This window comes from Podarcis gaigeae (assembly GCF_964106915.1).
Source record: "Podarcis gaigeae genome assembly, chromosome: 8".
Lineage (NCBI taxonomy): Eukaryota > Metazoa > Chordata > Lepidosauria > Squamata > Lacertidae > Podarcis > Podarcis gaigeae.
Genome location: NC_139684.1, coordinates 70,579,374 through 70,598,564, shown reverse-complemented (window position 1 = coordinate 70,598,564; position 19,191 = coordinate 70,579,374). Strand labels below are relative to the sequence as shown.

The 19,191-nt window shown below is 45.0% G+C and overlaps 1 protein-coding gene across 4 annotated transcripts in view; it reads right to left on the bottom strand.

Annotated features, from left to right (window-relative positions):
- LUZP1 (leucine zipper protein 1) overlaps positions 1 to 10,783 on the bottom strand; it is a 67,595-nt gene extending 56,812 nt beyond the window's left edge. For 2 of the 4 annotated variants that reach the window (XR_014567132.1, XM_083750701.1), the window contains exon 1: positions 5,379 to 6,183. The gene's annotated coding sequence lies outside the window, so the exon portion shown is untranslated. Of the gene's footprint in view, positions 1 to 5,378; positions 6,184 to 10,671 lie in introns of those variants that run through there. The other 2 variants (XM_083750703.1, XM_083750702.1) reach the window with 2 other exon arrangements.
- Between the last annotated feature and the right edge of the window lie 8,408 nt (positions 10,784 to 19,191).

Sequence of the window (19,191 nt, the reverse complement as noted above, 5' to 3'; positions counted from 1 at the left end):
TGAGGTTTGAACCTGGGACCTTTCACATGCAAATTACATGTACTACCACTGACCTACAACCCTTCCCTATCATCCCTTGCAGCCTGAGGGCAGAATGTGTTGAACGAGAGTGGGGAAAACACCTAAGAACTTTCAGTCTCACAACTGAAATGTGCATGCATGAAAATGATAAAACAAGCAACCAGTTTATGTGGTCCTCAAAATGAGAAGACCCACGATCATTCCTTGCTTAATATGTGCACATTCCTCATTTTGTATTACCAGAAAACAGGCACAGAGAACACACAGAACATATGAAGCTGCATTATACAATGTCAGATTATTTATCTACTGTTGCCTACTCAACTGGCAGCAGCTCTCCAAAGCCTCAGACCAGTGGTGAAGAATGTGTGGCCTCCTAGATGTTGCCAAACTACAACTCCCATCACTCCTGGCCACTGACCATAGTGGGCTGGGCTGATAGCAGTTGCAGTCCAACAACAACTGGAGAGCCAGATGTGACCCACCACCGCTTTATGCCATCAGTTCCATAGGAACATAGGAAGCTGCCTTATATCACATCCGAGCCAGTGTTAGAAACTGGGATAGAAAAGCTAGGAGCCAAAGGCTCCTGCAACCTAGGTTGTGGGCGCCAAAACAGAATCTCTTGTCGCCATTTTTTAGAGCAGGGTAGGCAAGACTTTTTAATTTATTATTTTGATAAGCATGAACTAATATGCAATTCACATAAGAGACACGTTGTTAATATCACATTTTTATCAGAAATCATAAATGCATGTTTAATTTGGTGTTTACAATAAAGATATTGGTACCATACTTTGGTTTTCAAAACACTCTACAGTCGTACCTTGGTTCTCGAACAGAATCTGTTCCGGAAGTCCGTTTGACTTCCGAAAACATTCAAAAACCAAGGCGCAGCTTCCAATTGGCTGCAGGAGCCTCCTGCACTCAATCGGAAGCTGCGGAAGCCCTGTTGGATGGACAGCTTCCAAAAAACGTTCACAAACCGGAACACTCACTTCCAGGTTTGAGGAGTTCGAGAGCCAAAATATTCGAGTCACATGGTGTTCGAGAACAAAGGTACGACTGTACTCTTTACAGTTTTGTTAAACTCCTTAACATAGTGTCTATCTTTAACATATTCTTCAAGGCTTCAAAGCACTTACATTTCAGTAATCCTCAAGTGTCAGCCGGGCGCAAAAAAATGGCACTCAGATTTGTTAAGGTGCTCACAAATAGAGAATCTTTAGGTGCAAAATGCACCTGGCACCCTGCTAATTTCGAACCCTGAATCAGACCTCTGATCCATCTAGCTCAGTACTGTCTACACTGACTGGCAGCAGCTCTCCAAGGTTTCAGGCAGGATCCTGTCCCGATCCTACCTGTAGATACCTAGGTTGAACCTGGGCCCTTCTGCATTCACAGCAGATGCCATAACCACCGACCTACAGCCCATCCCCACAAGCCTGCCTCTTTCATCCACTGCAAGTGATATCCTTAGGGTCAAACTCCCCACCTTGCAACACCCATTTATTTGTTTTGACTCCAACACTAACCAACGATAATAAAGAAAAGGTCTCTTATCTGACAAGTACCTGTTCTTCAAATAGGTGTGCAGGGTTCTAGCTATGAGAGTGAGTGGGTCCAAGTCTGGGAGGCATCTTCCCACCACAGCCACCCCCCAGCCTTGCCTATGGCTTGCTGAGTACCTGTAGTTTACTCCTGTGGCCCTGAATGAGAAACCAGATGCAATTATTAATTAAGGAAAGCAGAAACCCTTGGCCTGCTTTTGCTTGCAGACAATAGCCCAGCCACAGCCAAAAGTGCTAAATTCCATTGCTCTTTAGTGAAAACAAATGCCATGTTTCCTCTCGGAGTAATGAGTCGTCAGTCGCTCGCTTGTCAGCCCTGAATGAGCAAAAATGGACTTACAAGGCAATAAACATTGCTTAGCTTCACACCCAGAATCTGCCCCTGTGTGCGAGGGAAAGATGGTTTCATTTTAGAAGAAGCTGGAGAAGAAGAAAAATTCCTCAGAGTAAATTGAGCAAAAGCATCTCTACCCTGGGGGTGAAGTCTGATTAAAATAAGTCTTTTTGACGCAGAACAATTCTCGGCTCTCTACTACATTTAGAGATTCCCTGCTCTGCCAGGCCACAAGAAGATTTGCTCTCTTTTTCATGGCAGACCTATTTTTTTACATTTATATTTCACCTTTCCTCCAAGGGGTTCTAAGCGGTGAATAAAAATATAAAAATAATAATTTATTATTTATACCCCACCCATCTGGCTGGGTTTCCCCAGCCACTCTGGGCGGCTTCCAACAAAATATTAAAATACAATAGTCTGTCAAACATTAAAAGCTTCCCTAAACAGGGCTGCCTTCAGATACCCCCCCTCCCCATTTCCCCCTCAAAACAACATTGCACAGGAAGGTAGGCTGAGAGACAGTGAACTGGCCCAAGGTTACCCCGTGAGCTTCATATTCGAGTATCAATTTTGAACCCTTGTCTCCTAGATTCTAGTCCATCACTGTAACCACTACACAACACTGCCAACCAAGCAAAGCAAAGACACGCAGACATATCCTACAATTGACAGTGCCTTGCCTAACCAACATTTTCCAGTGCTTTTCCTTACTCCAAAGTACTCTTCTTTGGAGTAGTCCAGCTTCTATGTTGATTTATTCTTGTTTAAATGGAGGTTGTTTGGAACTGTATCTGAGAGCAAAGAAAACCAGGAGTCCTCACATGTTATTCTGTTCCAGTTACAGATAGGTAGCCTTGTTGGTCTGCCATAGTCAAAACAAAATAAAAGAAAAAAAATTCCTTCCAGTAGCACCTTAAAGACCAACTAAGTTAGTTCTACGTATGAGCTTTCGTGTGCATGCACACTTCTTCAGATACACTTGTTTCAGTGTATCTGAAGAAGTGTGCATGCACACGAAAGCTCATACCTAGAACTAACTTAGTTGGTCTTTAAGATGCTACTGGAAGGAATGTTATTCTGTGTTTGTTTGTTTGATTGTTTATCTTAAACCTTAGAGCAAAAGCTGCAGTCACCAAGGCTGGGGCAAGAAGCAACAGGTCTCTCCACCATTTTCACCCAAATCCTTTCCAAAATTGGTGAAGGGAAAGGTTCAACTCAAGTAGGTGAAGACGAAGTTTGCAGCCCCCACTCAGAGTTTGGCAAGATGTACCAAAGAAGAGTGGGGAACCTTGGACCTTCAGTTATCGTGAGGCTCCAGCTCCCATCTACCCCAGGCAACATGGCCAGTGGTTGAGGATGATGGGAGCTGTAAAACAACAACATCTGGAGGAAGACAGGCTCCCCACCCATTGACTAAGAACCTTGAGTGGCATTTCTACCATGGGCAGTGTTGCATAGTGGTTAGACTTTAGCTGTTAATGGTGTCAGACTGATCCTGAGTTTGAATCCCTGCTCAACCATGAAGCTTGTGACATGACTGTGCGACATTTGCTTTCTTCCACCCTAACCAACTTCACAGGATTGTCACAAGGATAAAAGAGTGGGGAAGAGCCATGTGCCCCGAAAGTCCTTGGAAGAAAGGTGTGATAGAAACATGATAAAGACAGCAGTGCAGCACTGCAGAAATATAATCCAAATGAAAAAAGGGTTTCAAACCCACACTAGCACTAGCAATGACAAGCCTACCACAGGGAAATCCATCTCCCAAATTCTTAGGCACACAGGCCTGATTCCAAGAGTCCAAACACAATTCAGACAGTAAGATTTAGCATCCTCCTCGTAGCCGTGCACCCATCCTACACTGCAACCTTTTTTTCTAGCTCAGCTTCCCTGTACTTTTAACAACTGCATAACAGGCAGAAATTCTACAGATGCAGCTTTTGCTGTCACAGATCTGCATTCAATGAGGGAAGCCATATCTGCTGAATGTCTATCGCAACCCCGTGAAAGGCACCAACAGAAAATAGAAAAGGTGGTGGCACCCATAATGTTATTCCACCCGTGCTAATGTTCAACAAACCTGTGAGGTATGAAACACAATTACTCTCCTTTTCAGGCCTGGGAAAGTTCGTCCAAGACAAAGGGACTTTTCCAAGGGTACTCAGGAAGTCGATAGCAGAATCACAATATGAGGCAGAAGTTCTTTTCAGCAGCTTTGTTCAAATGAGAAGCAACACCCCAAAAGGGTACTTCCTCTGAACCATATTCACCAGATTGCAATGAGGACCTGCTCTAAGTTTAGTACATTCACGATTGCAGCCTTGCGGCCCAATCCTATGCATGTTTATTGAATTCAATGGGGTTCACTTCTACATCATGGTGTGCTGTGATGGTAGGGAGATCCAGGTTTATATCCTGCTCTGCCTCGCAGTTTACTGGGTGATCACATGCACACACGCATGCACACACACACACACAGTCTCAGTCCAACCTACCTCACAGGGTTGTTGTGTAGATAAAAAAGTGAAGGAGCTATGTCCATTCCAACTCAACAATTACATACGTTTTTCTTTAGAGAATGGGAATAATAATGATACAAATCTAATCCAACAAGAAGTCTTAAGAAGATGCAACTGAAGCCAATCCCTGCGTAACCCTAAATATCCTTCTAGAGTTAAGCTTCGCTGAAATCAGTGGGGCTTACTTCCGAGTAAACCCGCTTACGGTTATACTGCCAAAATGAAAAATCCGATGCGCACCTCCTTGCTCGCAACTCCCACTGCGTGACATTTACTTCTGAGTAAAGCATGGCTAGGATCGGGCCGGAAGCCGATCCCTTTCGCCTGCGCCTGCATCCTTGGGAACGGTGCACCATCCCCGACTCTTACCGCCAAGCCGTTTTTCCTACGAAGCATTTCCTCTGCAGGAAAGGGCCCGGCCTCTCCTAGAGACACCCGGGGAGAAACTTGGATGCTTGGGAAGTTCCCAGAGCGAGCGAGAGAGAGAGATCCTCAGCTTTCTCTCTCTCTCCTCTCTCCCAAGCTAAGATTTCAGGGGCAAAAACTCGAAACATAACAAAAAAAGAAGAAAAGAAGTAGTCATCCTTTTTTAAAAAAAGAAAGATGAAAAAGAACCCAGCCACAGGAAACCCTCCCAGTTTCCAGTCGCTAATTAGTTTTTTTAAGGGTCTGTCTATACACACTGGCAACTTGAACAAAGCGGATGCCTTGAATTCCTTCCCAGCCCCAGCTTGGTTTTGGCAGCGCTCTTGGAGCCCAGAAATCAGCCCAGGAGGAGGAGGAGGAGGCGGAAAAGGGCGATCTGGAGGCAGGGAGGAAGAGCCCCCCGCAACTTCCCCTCCTGCCCTGACCCCCAAAGCGCACCCCGATCCCACCCTGACCCAACTCACACATAGCAACCCCCCCCCAAATCAAAATCCCCTCGCCTACCTCCTTCTTCTCCCCGCCGAATCCGCCACCTTTTTCCTTCCCCTAAGGAACTTAGCCGGGAATCGAAGGATCCAAGTCCGCCAAGGACTTTCTGGAGGAGCGGCGAAGGCGGCGGTAGCAACCGCGCCACCAACCAGCAGCAATTGCAGTTGCAGCAGCGGCAGCCCGGGGTTTCGTCGCCTCAGGCTGCGGCAGGGGAGACCCCCGGGGCCCCCCACTCCGCGATGCGCGGCGGCGGCGGCGGCCCGCTTGGATCCGGCCCGCTCGCAGGGCTGCAGTGCTGGGGCTCCTCCTGACAATGAGAGGCGGGGAGAGCAGCAGCAGCCCCTGCTGGCGGGCGGGCGGGCGGCCCTGACGTCAGGAGGAAGGAGAAGGGTGGCGAAGGAGGAGGAGGAGGAGGAGGAGGAGGAGGAGAAAAGGAGGGCCTGGCCGCTCGCCTCGCCTCCGCAGACTTTCCCCCAGCCGCCTTCTCTTGCTTCCCTCGCCCGCCAAAGTAGGGCCTGGCGAAGGGCCGCCTCGCGCGTCGTATTCGAGCCAGGACTCGCAAGGTCCCGCGCAGAAGCGTGGTCGTGAGGAGGGTTGCCCTCCTCCCCGTGTCAGCGCCACGCGCGGATCGCGGCTCCTTAAAAGGCAACGCTTCTCCTCCTCTGAGGAAGGTTTCGCGCGTTCCATTTGCTGCCTTTCCTTTCCTAAGCCCGCCTTTCCCCCGCTCCCTCGGCGTTGCTTCTTTCTTGCTCCTTTCCCTTCCTCGCGCGTTTGTCCTCAGAGCAACCCTGTGAGGTAGGTTAGGGTGAGCGAGACTTAGCCGCAAAGTCGAGCGGGGGGCGGGGGGAGGTTCAGCTCAGGGCTCCTTACTCGGGGACGCGGGTCGTCTGGATCTCCAGGTGTGGGTGATTTCCCCATCATCCCTGACCATGGATTGGCCGGTGCTGATGAGAATTGGAGTCCAAAGGACACCTGGTTCCTTATCTGCACCCTGCTATTCAACCAGCAGTGTGGGCACTAAAATAAATTGGTACGGTGTTAGCTATCACCACTGTGGCAGGTGGGTGGCACCGCACTGGCTACTCTCACAGCTGCAATATCTGGGACTGTGGCTATTTCAGATCAACCCACTGAGTTTAGAATAGTAGCAAAAGGTATTTTTTATAGAGAGAGACACCTTTGATTAAACCTCCCCCCCCTTCTTTTCATACATCAGGAAAGCAGATAGCAAATTTCTCCCACCGTTTTTTGGAAACCTGTCTCTGGAGTGCCTATATCGACCCATGAATGCTCCAGGATTATGTAAAATGACAGTATAATCTTAATGCTATGTTTATTTTTGTGTGGAGACTGTATTTGATTTAATAAATAAATAAATAAGAAAAGGTGCAATTGTGAGATACAAGAGGCAGAGGCAGACAGTTCTATGCAAAGCTTCAGTACATACCAGCTAAGCACAGTGACCTTTGTTGTATTTGTTTACTGTGGGGGGGGGGGGACACACCCAACTTAATTTGGAACAGAGCCTACAAGAGCCTACCTTATAACCTATTTCTAATGTTGCCACTCTTACCCCAGAGTCAAATTCTCCTACATCTTCCCAACATTTTATACAGTATATGGAAATCATTCATTTGCCACACCTATCCTCACATCAAGATTGATACCTGAGACCACCAACCCTTTTTCTCCATCCTGCTGTGGTTTGTGCTACCCTGCCTGGCACTGGCTTCTGAAACTGGCCATAACTTCTTTTCTTTTAATAACTTTAATAAAATGATAGAACATTTAGTCACAGAAAGGAAAGGAAATCCATATTAGGGCAAAACCTTTATAGGATGGCTGCAGGTCAAAATATACTCAACAATATTCACTGTTTGGATAGGTGATTATGGGGAGGTGGAAGGGAGGCAAGATAGAGCAGGGGTATTTGGGAAGGTACCATAGCTCAGTATCAGATCACATGGTTTATGTGCAGGAAGTTTGAGGGTCTATCCCTGGCATTTCCAATTAGAAGTCATAGTACATAGCATTGAGATAGATGGGACAAACAGTCTCATCAGTTAATTCATGTTTGAGATTTATTTGGAGATTTAACTGCTTAAAGACCCAAGAAAAGGGGCTGATGGGGAAAAAAACTTCCCCAAAGACAAAACACTGTTTTGCAAGTGGCAGATAACAGAAAGCAGATGTTGCCCCCATCAAATAGGAGCAATGTGTACATTTTCTATCACTTGATTATTCAATCCTTGGGACTAAAATTTAGTACACATAAGAAATTCAGCAGCATGTTGGCAATTGAAAACAACATTAGCAATTGTTAGCATCTTCCATCTATTGTTTTTGAAATTCAGCTCTTAAGGGACACTTTAAAAAAACAAAAACCCTGCAACCTTGTGATTATTATTCCTTTTCCTGTTCATAGAAGGAAAGGGGTGGGAATCTTGCATAAGATTGTTGCTCTGACAATATACACTGCCCATGAGAGTACAGCTGCTCAAATGAGTAATTATTTGCAGAAGGGAGCAGCAAATTGATAGTCAGTGCAAGAAGTGAGTTTGCATATTTCTACTCTTCCCTCAACATCCTGATTTTTAGATTGTATGCTCCTTGAGACAGGGTCTTGTCCCTCTTGTAATTTGTAAAGTAGCATCTGTATGTCAGTTTTGAGTCCAGTGGGACTTACACCCAGGTAAGCAGGTAAACCCTGGATCTCGAGAATGTATTAATACATTACACAAGGCAAGAGGTATACATTGGTTCTTAATACATTTCAAGGAGATGCTTATATCAACCTGTGTGACATAATGATTGCCACTTTTACACAGATGTTACACACCATGTTGCACTAGTAACGTTTGGAAGGGTGAGACTGTGCGGGACAGGAAAAGATGTTATGGTTATTTCCATGCCAGTGCTGTCTGTCGCCTGGGAGTTGAGGCACTGGAGTAGAAAGTTACAACTTCATCTATCCCATGTGATCTCCCACGTTCAAGCATGACCTGTTTATTGCATATCTCAATCACACGCAAGCAGCTATCGTGCTATACCACAAATGGTGTAAGAATCAGTTCTCAGGATCCTTCCTGTCCTGTTGCAAGTTGATTTTTCTTAGGGTGGCAATAATTGCTGCTGTCATCATGCAGTTCCCTAGACAAGGGATCCAGCCCTGAGGTCTCTCCACTGCGTCTAGGGTCAGATCCTAAGTTGGCTGGCCAAATATCTTCTAATCATTTAGTTCTGGGGTGGGAAAGCTAGGTGCCCTGTGGGTGATTTGAGGAGCAGTCCTTCAGCACCTGCATGTTTCCCCTTCCCTGATTTAGTTAAATAAGTTAAGTACTTGCGGGTCAACTCCTGACATACAAGAATCATAGGGAAAAAATCAGTAACAAAATTCTAAATATGTAAAGTGTATCTTAGCTTGTATTTCTTTATTTGTTGATACTTTATTTTTAAAAAATCAGTGACACGCATCAATATATTGGAAACTCAGGTGAGTACCTGAGACAACACCTAAAGCAGCCCAGGTGACTATATAGATACAAGTAAGGCCCAAGCTAAGATGGGACCTAATATCAACATCACAACATAAAAAAAAGTGTCTGTCTTCCCCCACCTCCCAAAAAAAGCCTTGTAGGACTGAACCCTACTGAAAATGTTTAGAAACTTTTATCAAAATACAAGTTATATTTTAGTCTTGGATGCATGCAGTTCGACAATAGATCCTTCTTAAATTGGTACAGAATTTGTTATGCACACCACGATGCCATCATTTCCCAAATTGAGAGATACAGCACCAAGGAGACTTCTTACCAAAACTTTCCCCTGTTCCCTTTCCCTATCTCATATATATATATATATATATTCCTTTCATTTACCTTCCTTATCTCATTATAAAAGCTCACACCCTTCCACTCATGTACTCTAATAGCAGACATGACAGGTGGAGGGGTGGGATGCAGAAGATAATACGTTAGGTTTGCAGAGTATTAGAACAATGGCTTTATTCAGCATTGACAGAAGAACGTTGCACTTGTCTTGATGCTTTGTAGTAGCTTTAGTTACATGTTAATAGAAGGTTAATAACAGTTAACAGCAAAAACGGAGGACTAAAATTATGACATAGAGACTTAATTTGACACTTGCCCCCCCCCCAGCCCGGTATCCCCCATAGTACTGACTGCATGAACTAAAAAAGCATGTCAAAGAGGCAGCTATAATGTTTCCAGAGAATGGGAGGCATTCAATAAAAGCAACGTCCTCTCATATGCAATTGTCCCATAAAATGTCCCATTTTTTATTTTATTATTTTATATTATTTTATATTATTTATTTTATTATTTTATCCAGAAATACACGTGGGACAGAAAAATGCATTTAAATATTAGCAAATCCAGATCTTTTTGTATGAACTGTCTTGATTTGCTATGTTGAGGTGCATTGTTCCATCCTTTGCTAATTCAGCATTATTATTATTTATTTCTCTACTTCTCATTCTTGTATAAGCCATGCAACCCATTAGGTGTTTTAGACTGCATTGTCAGTCTGATAGAGGAAAAGATGCTTGAAACGAACCTAAGTATTAATTGGGGGGGAAATACAGCATATACTCCATAAGCTTCAATAATTTCAGTTACATCCATATTACACTGGGTGGATAAGCAATGCAAGGTAGTTTTCTACTAAACCATGCTTGCAGGGTGGGTGGAGTGTATTATTTTATGAAACCTCTGAGTTCTGAAAATCTCATTGGCAAACCTGTGCAGATAACTTAAGCCATCAAATCCAAATGACTTTAGAGTAGTCCCACTGAAACTTACTTTGATATATACGAACTGAGGACTGCAGCCTTTTTCACTAGGGAGAATTGTTCCTAAGAGTGCAAACCTACCTGAAAGTAAATCCCATTGAAATCTGTGGGATTTACTCCCATGTAAATCAGGATATTATGGTGCAACACATAATCCTTGGGAGGCTTGCTACTGAGTTCGATTGCAGCCCTAGACTTCTAAAACCCATTCGCTTGGAAGCAATTCTCATTGGCGTGTCAGTCACATATAGCTCTAAGTGTGCTGAATCACAGGCTTCTAAATGGCTCATACAGTATAATATCCTGCTCAGATTGCGCGCGCGCGCGCGCGCACACACACACACACACACACACAGTCGCTACTGTCGTATATTCATAGCATAATGCAGTACAAGAAAGCACAACAGAGAGAAACTACCGGATTTTACAAAAGCCTGTTTTCAACTTGGCAATAGGAAATAAATGGGGGCGGGGTGGGGAAAAAAGCCTCAATAATACCTGGAAGTAGTGTGAAGAAGTCTTGCTTCTAGTCATGCTGGGGCAGGCTGCTGCTGCTGCTGCTTTTATTAAATGCGGCATTGCACAACGGATCCCAGTATGGAGGCACGGGTGCGCTGCTGCAGTGCAAAATCCTGCCAGCAATTACTTGGTTAAATCTCTGCTCTGCTTGCTGATTCCAAAGGCTCAGCATAATTTCTGAGGAAGGGAAAGACAGTCCCTTCTGACTGCTTTGCCAGCTTTTGGAATCCGGATAATCTTCAGAATGGGCAGGTTAGGAATGCACTCACAAAGCTGGGATAGGACAGCTCTTCTTGCCCTGAACTCTTCCCAAAGCATTCATGCTTCATCCGGAATGAGGAAATGTGCTAGCTCTGGCAAACAGGATGCTCTCCACCATTTGAAAAGCAATGCATCATCACACACTCCCAATACTTGAAAAAGCAAGGAGCATTTCTTGATGACATATATGGTGGCGATGTTGCAATTTGGCTTCCTTTTGGCACCTCTGCTTTTTAGAGGATTCCTGGTTTTGAAAAATAACCATGATCCCATGGCAATTATGAGGAAGTGTGATCAGCATGAGGGCCGTATACAATTCTGGGCAGCATTCCAAGGGCCACATGCTATTGGCAGGCTGAGCCAGAGGCGAAAATGAGCAGAACAATGAATGCAAATGCAACCTTTGTACAGTAGGCTGGTTTCTGCCGACATTCACACACACACACCAAGCTCTATCTCCCATCAAGCAGGAGGTATTATCCTGATTTAAGGACACATTCCAGCCAGGAAAAACACTTGGGAGTGCAAAGCAGAGGGGTGTGGCCTGGGGAGAGGGGTGTGGCCTGAAGAGCGTTCCAATGACATGATAGAGAAGTGTAGAGAGCCGTATCTGTCCCCGCTGCCCTATGGATTCTATGCCTGTTTCTGGCTCAGTTTAAGGAAAACCTATTGTCACATGATCTCTGGGACAGATAACATGCCAGTATAAAGCACCTTCATCCATGTTTGGGGCAGCTTGCCATCTATGCATGATGGCACATGGAGACATGTATGCTGGTGTGTGAATTTAAGCAATGAGGTTTGAAAATAGGGGAACCCAGCATGTTTACTGTTTATCGAAGTCCTTCCCAGCTTCATCAGACTACCCATAACTTCCCCTTCTCAGGATAGCAGAGCCCAGGATGTTAACAGAGAACTACTGGCGGAAATTGTTCTCAACCTGCAAAAGATACCATGTGAGCAATTGCAGTTGGGAAAGATATACCCAAACCTATGGAAGTTGCTATTCTACCTCTATTAGTAAATCCCACCTTAAGAGTAATAGGATTGGGCTGGATGGTACAAATCAGTTTGCATTTTATTTTTGCTTAGATAAAATGGTTGTGCGGCATTTATGATGGTTGACATGGACCAGGTAAGGTAAGCAGACAGAAAAGTACAGAGATGTGAAAGTATGTAAATAGCCGAATGATGTTCACATCTAGCAAAGCTCTCAGAAAATGACTCATGTTGGATTGCTGATGTTTTGCAAAGTTGCGGGCCTTCAGCAGTTCTACATTCTCCTTACTTGGTTGTTGTTGTTGTTGTTGTTTGTCCTGCCTTTTTCCTTGACAGGACTCAAGGCAGCTTACAGATAAAAACAAAAACCACTAAAAACATAGGGAAAAAACCACCATTAAAAACAAACAAACATTAATAGAATGAAAACTATTTATATATATAGTATCTGTTTGAAATGTACAGATAATTACAATAAAAACTGCATGGCACCAGCCCTTTCATTGAAAGCGGTCAGTTTTCAAAGCCCGTTGGAGAAGAAGGTCCTCACCTGCCGGTGGAAGGACAAGGCGGGAGACAGTCGAGCTTCTCCAGGTAGGGAGTTCCAGAGACTGGGAGCAGCCACTGAGAAGGCCCCTTCCCACCAAGTGGGCCTGTGTGGGTGACAGCACTTAGAGAAGTGTCTCCTCTGAAGATCTCAAAACCCCAGGGGGTTCATATGAGGGAATATGATATTTCAGATAGCTTGGACCATGTAGGGCTTTATAGGTCATAACCAGCCCAGAAACAGACTGATGGAGCTCTTCTGACAAGGGGGTCACCTGCTCCCTAGAACCAGCCCTGGTCAGCAATCTGTCTGTAGCTCTTTGAGCCAGCTGAAGTTTCTGAGCACTTTTCAAAGGCAAACCCACATAGAGCATGTTACAGTAATCCAAACAGGATGTAACTAAGGCGTGTGTCACTGTGGCCAAATCAGACATCTCAAGGATCAGGCGCAGTTGGCACACTAGACGTAAGTGTGCAAATGCACTCCTGGGCACTGCAGAAACCTGGCCATCCAGGTTGTTGCTTCAGTTTTTTGTTCACCACTAAGATATGTTTTTAATAATAATAATAATAATTTACTATTTGTACCCCGCCCATCTGGCTGGGTTTCCCCAGCCACTCTGGGCGGCTTCCAACAAAGATGAAAAATACACTAAAATGTCACATATTAAAAACTTCCCTGAACAGGGCTGCCTTCAGATGTCTTCTGAATGTCAGGTAGTTGTTTCTCACTTTGACATCTGATGGGAGAGCGTTCCACAGGGCGGGCGCCACTACCGAGAAGGCCCTCTGCCTGGTTCCCTGTAACTTGGCCTCTCGCAGTGAGGGAGCCGCCAGAAGGCCCTCGGAGCTGGACCTCAGTGTCCAGGCAGAACGATGGGGGAGGAGACACTCCTTCAGATATATTGGACCGAGGCCGTTTAGGGCTTTAAAGGTCAGCATCAACACTTTGAATTGTCCTCGGTGACACCGAACCCTGAAACTTGGGACAACCTCTCCCAGTCCCACCTCTAATTCCCAAGCCAAGATTAATAGTATAGGTATGCTGTGAAGCTACCGTAATTCTTTCACCAGTACAAGCTGCTCAATAAAGGAATCTCCTCACTCATATTTATTCAGCCTTCTGGCGGTTCCCTCACTGTGAGAAGCGAAGTTACAGGGAACCAGGCAGAGGGCCTTCTCGGCAGCGGTGCCCACCCTGTGGAACGCCCTCCTACCAGATGTCAAAGAAATAAACAATTATCTGACTTTTAGAAGACATCTGAAGGCAGCCCTGTTTAGGTAAGCTTTTAATATTTGATGAATTATTGTATTTTAATATTTTGCTGGAAGCCGCCCAGAGTGGCTCGGGAAACCGAGCCAGATGGGCAGGGTATAAAGATATTATTATTATTGTTGTTGTTGTTGTTGTTATCTCTCTATAATTACATAATAAAAAAAAGGGACATGGATGGCACTGTGGGTTAAACCACAGAGCCTAGGATTTGCCAATCAGAATATCGGTGGTTCGAATCCCAACAACGGAGTGAGCTCCCGTTGCTCGGTCCCTGCTCCTGCCAACCTAGCAGTTCGAAGGCACATCAAAGTGCAAGTGGATAAATAGGTACCGCTCTGGCGGGAAGGTAAATGGTGTTTCTGTGTGCTGCTCTGGTTCGCCAGAAGCGGCTTAGTCATGCTGGCCACATGACCCGGAAGCTGTAAATCGGCTCCCTCGGCCAATAAAGCAAGATGAGCGCTGTGACCCCAGAGTCAGTCACGACTGGACCTAATGGTCAGGGGTCCCCTTTACCTTTTTATAATTTTAAAACACAGGTGTGCGCATATTTAAGATGTATGCAATGGCAGACTGGAAAGTGCTTTATGCCAAATCAAGACTGTCCACCGAGCCCCATATCATCTGCCTAGCAGTGACTCTCCAGGCTCTCAGATCGCTAGCTCTTTGCCTGATGGCCGTCCTTTTAAACTGGCGATACCTGGAGTTGAACTAGGGTCCATCTGCATGCAAAGCACATGCTGTACCTCCACTGAACTATTGTTCCCCCTGTAGCAAAGCAGGGCCAGCCCTCCTATTATCCATCCTGAACCAGTTGCCTCAGGTGGCAGATTGCATACTGATCAAAGACAGGGGTTCTGTGGCTTCAGAGCCAGGACCTGACATCCTTGGGCAATTGCTGGGCCCCTGCACCCTGACATCACCCACGGATGTAGCCTGCCCTGCCTCTACCCTTTCATGTTTAACCCCAGCCTGGCATTCCAAGCAGTGCCAAGAGCCTGAGATTTTAATTTCCCACAATGCCCCAATACAGCATCGCTCCAGGATATTATGGGAAATATAAATGGTAGCTAGACCCAGCATCTTAAAACTGCTCATAGCACGGTCACTTTCATCCTCCATCAGGGTAAGATCACCTGGTGCCACTGGTTCTACCTAAAATAGACTCCTGGGAGGCCAGAGGGACATTGCTGGAACAACTCTTGGATTGGGGCAACACACAAAAAATGTTTTAAATGGTTCTAATTTTGGTTCCTCTATTTTGATTTTGTTGGGTTGATGTTGGTTAAATGTTTTGTTGGGGTAGGCGATTATTTTGTGTTCAACTGTAAACTGTTTATTCTTGTTATTCTTCTTGTTATTGTTATCTATTGATTTATTGGTTTGTTTGTTGCTTGTATAGGATATTTTGGTTTTTTAAAACGTTTGATGCTTTGTTGTGTTTTTATATACGTTGTAAGCCGCCCAGAGTGGCTGGGGGAAACCCACCATGATAAGCGGGATATAAATTTTTAAAATATTATTTAAAAGAAGGAACCTCACTAGAAAGTAAGTTGTGCAGCCACCCCCCTTTTGCCACATGTCCACTTTTTAGTGAGAAATCTATATTCATATATGTGGCTGTGTACACACAACATTTTATTTCAGAATCAATGGAAGCTGGAAAATCACTGGAAAAGAGACTTCTGTTTTCTACATAATCCACACACAATCTAGATCCATTGCATATATCTGTTGCTCCTGAAAAGCACTTCTTGAAAAACTGGTTTCATTCAAAAAAATAAAAGCTCATTGCAGATTGAGTCTGCATTTCCTCACAGTGTGTCCATTTGAAGAAGTGAAAAGATAAACACACACAAAGGCGGTCCCAATAATGAGAGGTGTTTCCACGCCTGCCCAATGAGGTTGTGGGTGGACGCGAACCACGATTATTGCAACCGCCACTTCCTCCTTCTCTCACCTGGGGCACGTGCGGGGAAGAAAAGGCATGCATAATCGAATCAAGGTGCGGGCTTTCAAACACGTACCAAACAAACCACACCCACCCTTCTTTGGACAGCGGTATCTAGAATCAATCTAGATTAAGAGCAGCACGTTGAGGACGAGCTCGAACAATTCCAGATGGAGGAAAAACTGCATTTTTGTGCTACGGACGTATTAGCGTGCACACAGCTTGCGTTAAGCGTGATACCCCGTTTGACCTTGGATTTGCTTTGTAAGGCAGACATGCCTCGCTGTATCTTTGGAAGATAAATGGCAGAAAAAGCATCTATTAACTGCCTTCAATTTTGTTATCTCTGTTTCTCAGTGGGGCACCCCGGCTTCATGCCGCGGAAGAGCAACTTGGTTGGTTTCATTTTTCTTTTCTTTTTTGTCCTTTTCAATCTTGGTAACATTCTTCTCCCACAGCTTGTTGAACAAAGGAAGCCCAGTACTCAAAATGCATGCATATACCGCCCTCTCCTGACACACGACTATTATTACGTTAACTGACGGTAACTTCTTTTCTCAATGTACCTCGGGTTAAGTGTTTAATTCGTTCTGGAGGTCCATTCTTAACCTGAAACTGTTCTTAACCTGAGGCACCACCTTAGTTAATGGGGCCTCCCACTGCCACCGTGCGGCTGGAGCACGATTTCTTATCCTGAAGCAAGGTTCTTAACCTAACCTGAAGCATATGTAACCCGAGGTACCACTGTATTTTGTTTTCTGTTTCACAGACTCAGAGAATCATGGAATCACCTAGTCCAAGGATCACCTAGTCCAACTCTCTCAATGCAGGAATATGCAGCTGTCCCATACTGAAATCAAACCTGCAACTATGGTCTTATCAGCATATTTCACATGGGATCAAAGGCATACAAATACAGGGCTCATGTATGTTTAAGAGCATAGGTAGGCAACCTAAGGCCAGGGGGCCGGATCCAGCTCAATCGCCTTCTAAATCTGGCCCGCGGATGGTCCAGGAATCAGTGTGTTTTTACATGAGCTGAATGTGTCCTTTTATTTAAAATGCATCTCTGGGTTATTTGTGGGGCATAGGAATTCGTTCATTTCCTCACCAAAAAATATAGTCTGGCCCCCCACAAGGTCTGAGGGACAGTGGACTAGCACCCTGCTGAAAAAGTTTGCTGACCCCTGGCTAAGAGGGATGGTTGAACCTATCAGGTCTGGTTTCTCAGTTTCTAACTTTACAATCTTAGGTTCAGTTTTCCATATTTACACATCAGTTTGGAAATCTATTTGCTTAAAGTCCTCATGAAAAATTGTCAGCATTTTACTGCAGATTTCCTCATGCATATATATGTGTGTGCGCGCATCCATTTTTGTCTAAAACGCACAATTTTGCAAAGCAATTATCCCCTAATACAATGCATTTCTCTTGGTTTCGCCTTTGTCCAGCCTTCAGTTCTCTGCATTTCTATGTCTGATTTTAAAAAAGGCCTCATGAAAATTAATTCACACTTTAGCATAAATTTATCCTGATATACACGATTATGCAAAGCATTTTTCCGTAATATAATCCATTTTTGTGTTTTCCCCCAATTATATATGCATTTTACATGCACTATTGTGCATTTTTGTGCACATTAGTTGGCTGAAGAACTGCATTGCAAGATTTGGAAAAGTGTGGATTTCAAAGGGTGGCTGTGTTTCTTTTTGGACATGGTTTCTGAAAGTTTGCATTAGGTAAATCCAGCTCTGAATGCAAACTGAACAGAATTTCTCCCTCATCCCTATTGATGAATAGTTGGAAGAATAAATTTTATTAGGTATGACTCTCTTAAGCCATTTTATTATGCTACACAAGAAATACAGAAATGAAACCAAACTTCAGACACAGAGTACTATTTGAAAGTTTATGAACTAGATCTCATAGTCAGGTGGAAGTGGTTGCCTCAGAAATAAATTAACTGCTTACCAGGAAGGCCATGGGAGATTCTAAAGGTTTCTAAGAGGTATGGGAATTTGGGAGTACAAACGGATGACACTGTGTTGAATACAGTATTGTCTAAACCTCTGCTGGAAACCACATCTGCCAGGGTCCAGGAAGCATCTCTAAAGACACTTCTTCAATGGCATTGGGCTCCCTGGAGTCTATCTCAGATCAATATGCCCATCTTTCCCCTTTGCTGACGAGGCTGCAATGCTACAAGGACATTTTTAACATGCGCCCCAAAGTAGCAACATTTTGGGAATTGGGGAAATTGCCAATATTACTTGCCAGCCATCAACTCCAGGGCTCAAACTGCTGTCACCGGGTACTGATTCTAATAATCTCATGTGAGTAAAGAGCTGCTTTCACTATTCCTGGCTGCTGCAAGAATAAAAGTTGGTGGATGCTGGCAGTCGGTAAAAAGCCCTCCGGGGAGCGGTGGCTAAACAGTGTTTGGGCTATAGCCCTATCACGGGTCAGCAAGGTTTACCTCGCCTGGGTTGGTTCACTCCAGCGGAGATCCCTCTGTGGGCCGGACTGTGCATGTGTGTCTGCGTGCGCCCGCGATTTCTGGCGTCTGCGCAGACGCACTTTTGACATCTGTGCATGTGCAGATGCGATTTCCGTTGCCATGGAAGCAAGTCCCCGCACCATGCTGCGCACTGGGACTTGCCGAGTGGGTGGCTTGATTTGGGGGCATCTTGTGGGCCAGTTAAATGACCCCCGTGGGCCGCTTTTGGCCCATGGGCCTTACGTTGCGTACCCCTGCGCTATCTGAACACCTCACCCCTCACCAGAGAGGGTGATAAAAGGCGACCAATCTGATAAGAGCATGGCATTCATTTCTCTGCTTTATGAATGAAAACAGAGAGGCACGTCCACCACCCAGGTAACCTTCTGGAGGGGCTATTTGAATATGATCTGATTTGGAGGCGTTGATAACAGTAGCATACTACTTTGCATGCAATAGGGCACCTGACCTTATCTTCTGTCCGCCATATGTATGCAAACAGCATTGTGACTAGTGTTGTTTGTTCACAAAATTAAATCAACAATATTTTTTTGGGGGGGGGAGACATATATTATGATAAGGGGAAAGGATGGCTTTTGTGGCCCCGACACAGCAAGCTGCACCTGTCAAGATTCCACCTTCTACACACCTGTACAACATACAGCAGCTGTGGGTCATAGGGGAAAGACCATGGCTCAGGAGCACAACACCTGGTTTGTTTGTAAAAGGTTCCAGGTTCTAATCCTTGGTATGAGGAAAGACCTCTGTCTGTGAGACACCCTGGAATGCTCATGCCACTTAGTGTGCCTGGTGTGCCTGTAATGCTTTGGAGGCAGCAGTGCTTCTAAATGCCAGTAGCGCAGGAGGGGAGAGAGCTCTTGTGCTCATGTTCTGTTCCCTTGTTTCCCACTGGCATCTGGTTGGCCACTGCGAGAACAGGATGCTAGGCTAGATGGGTTATTGGCCTGATCC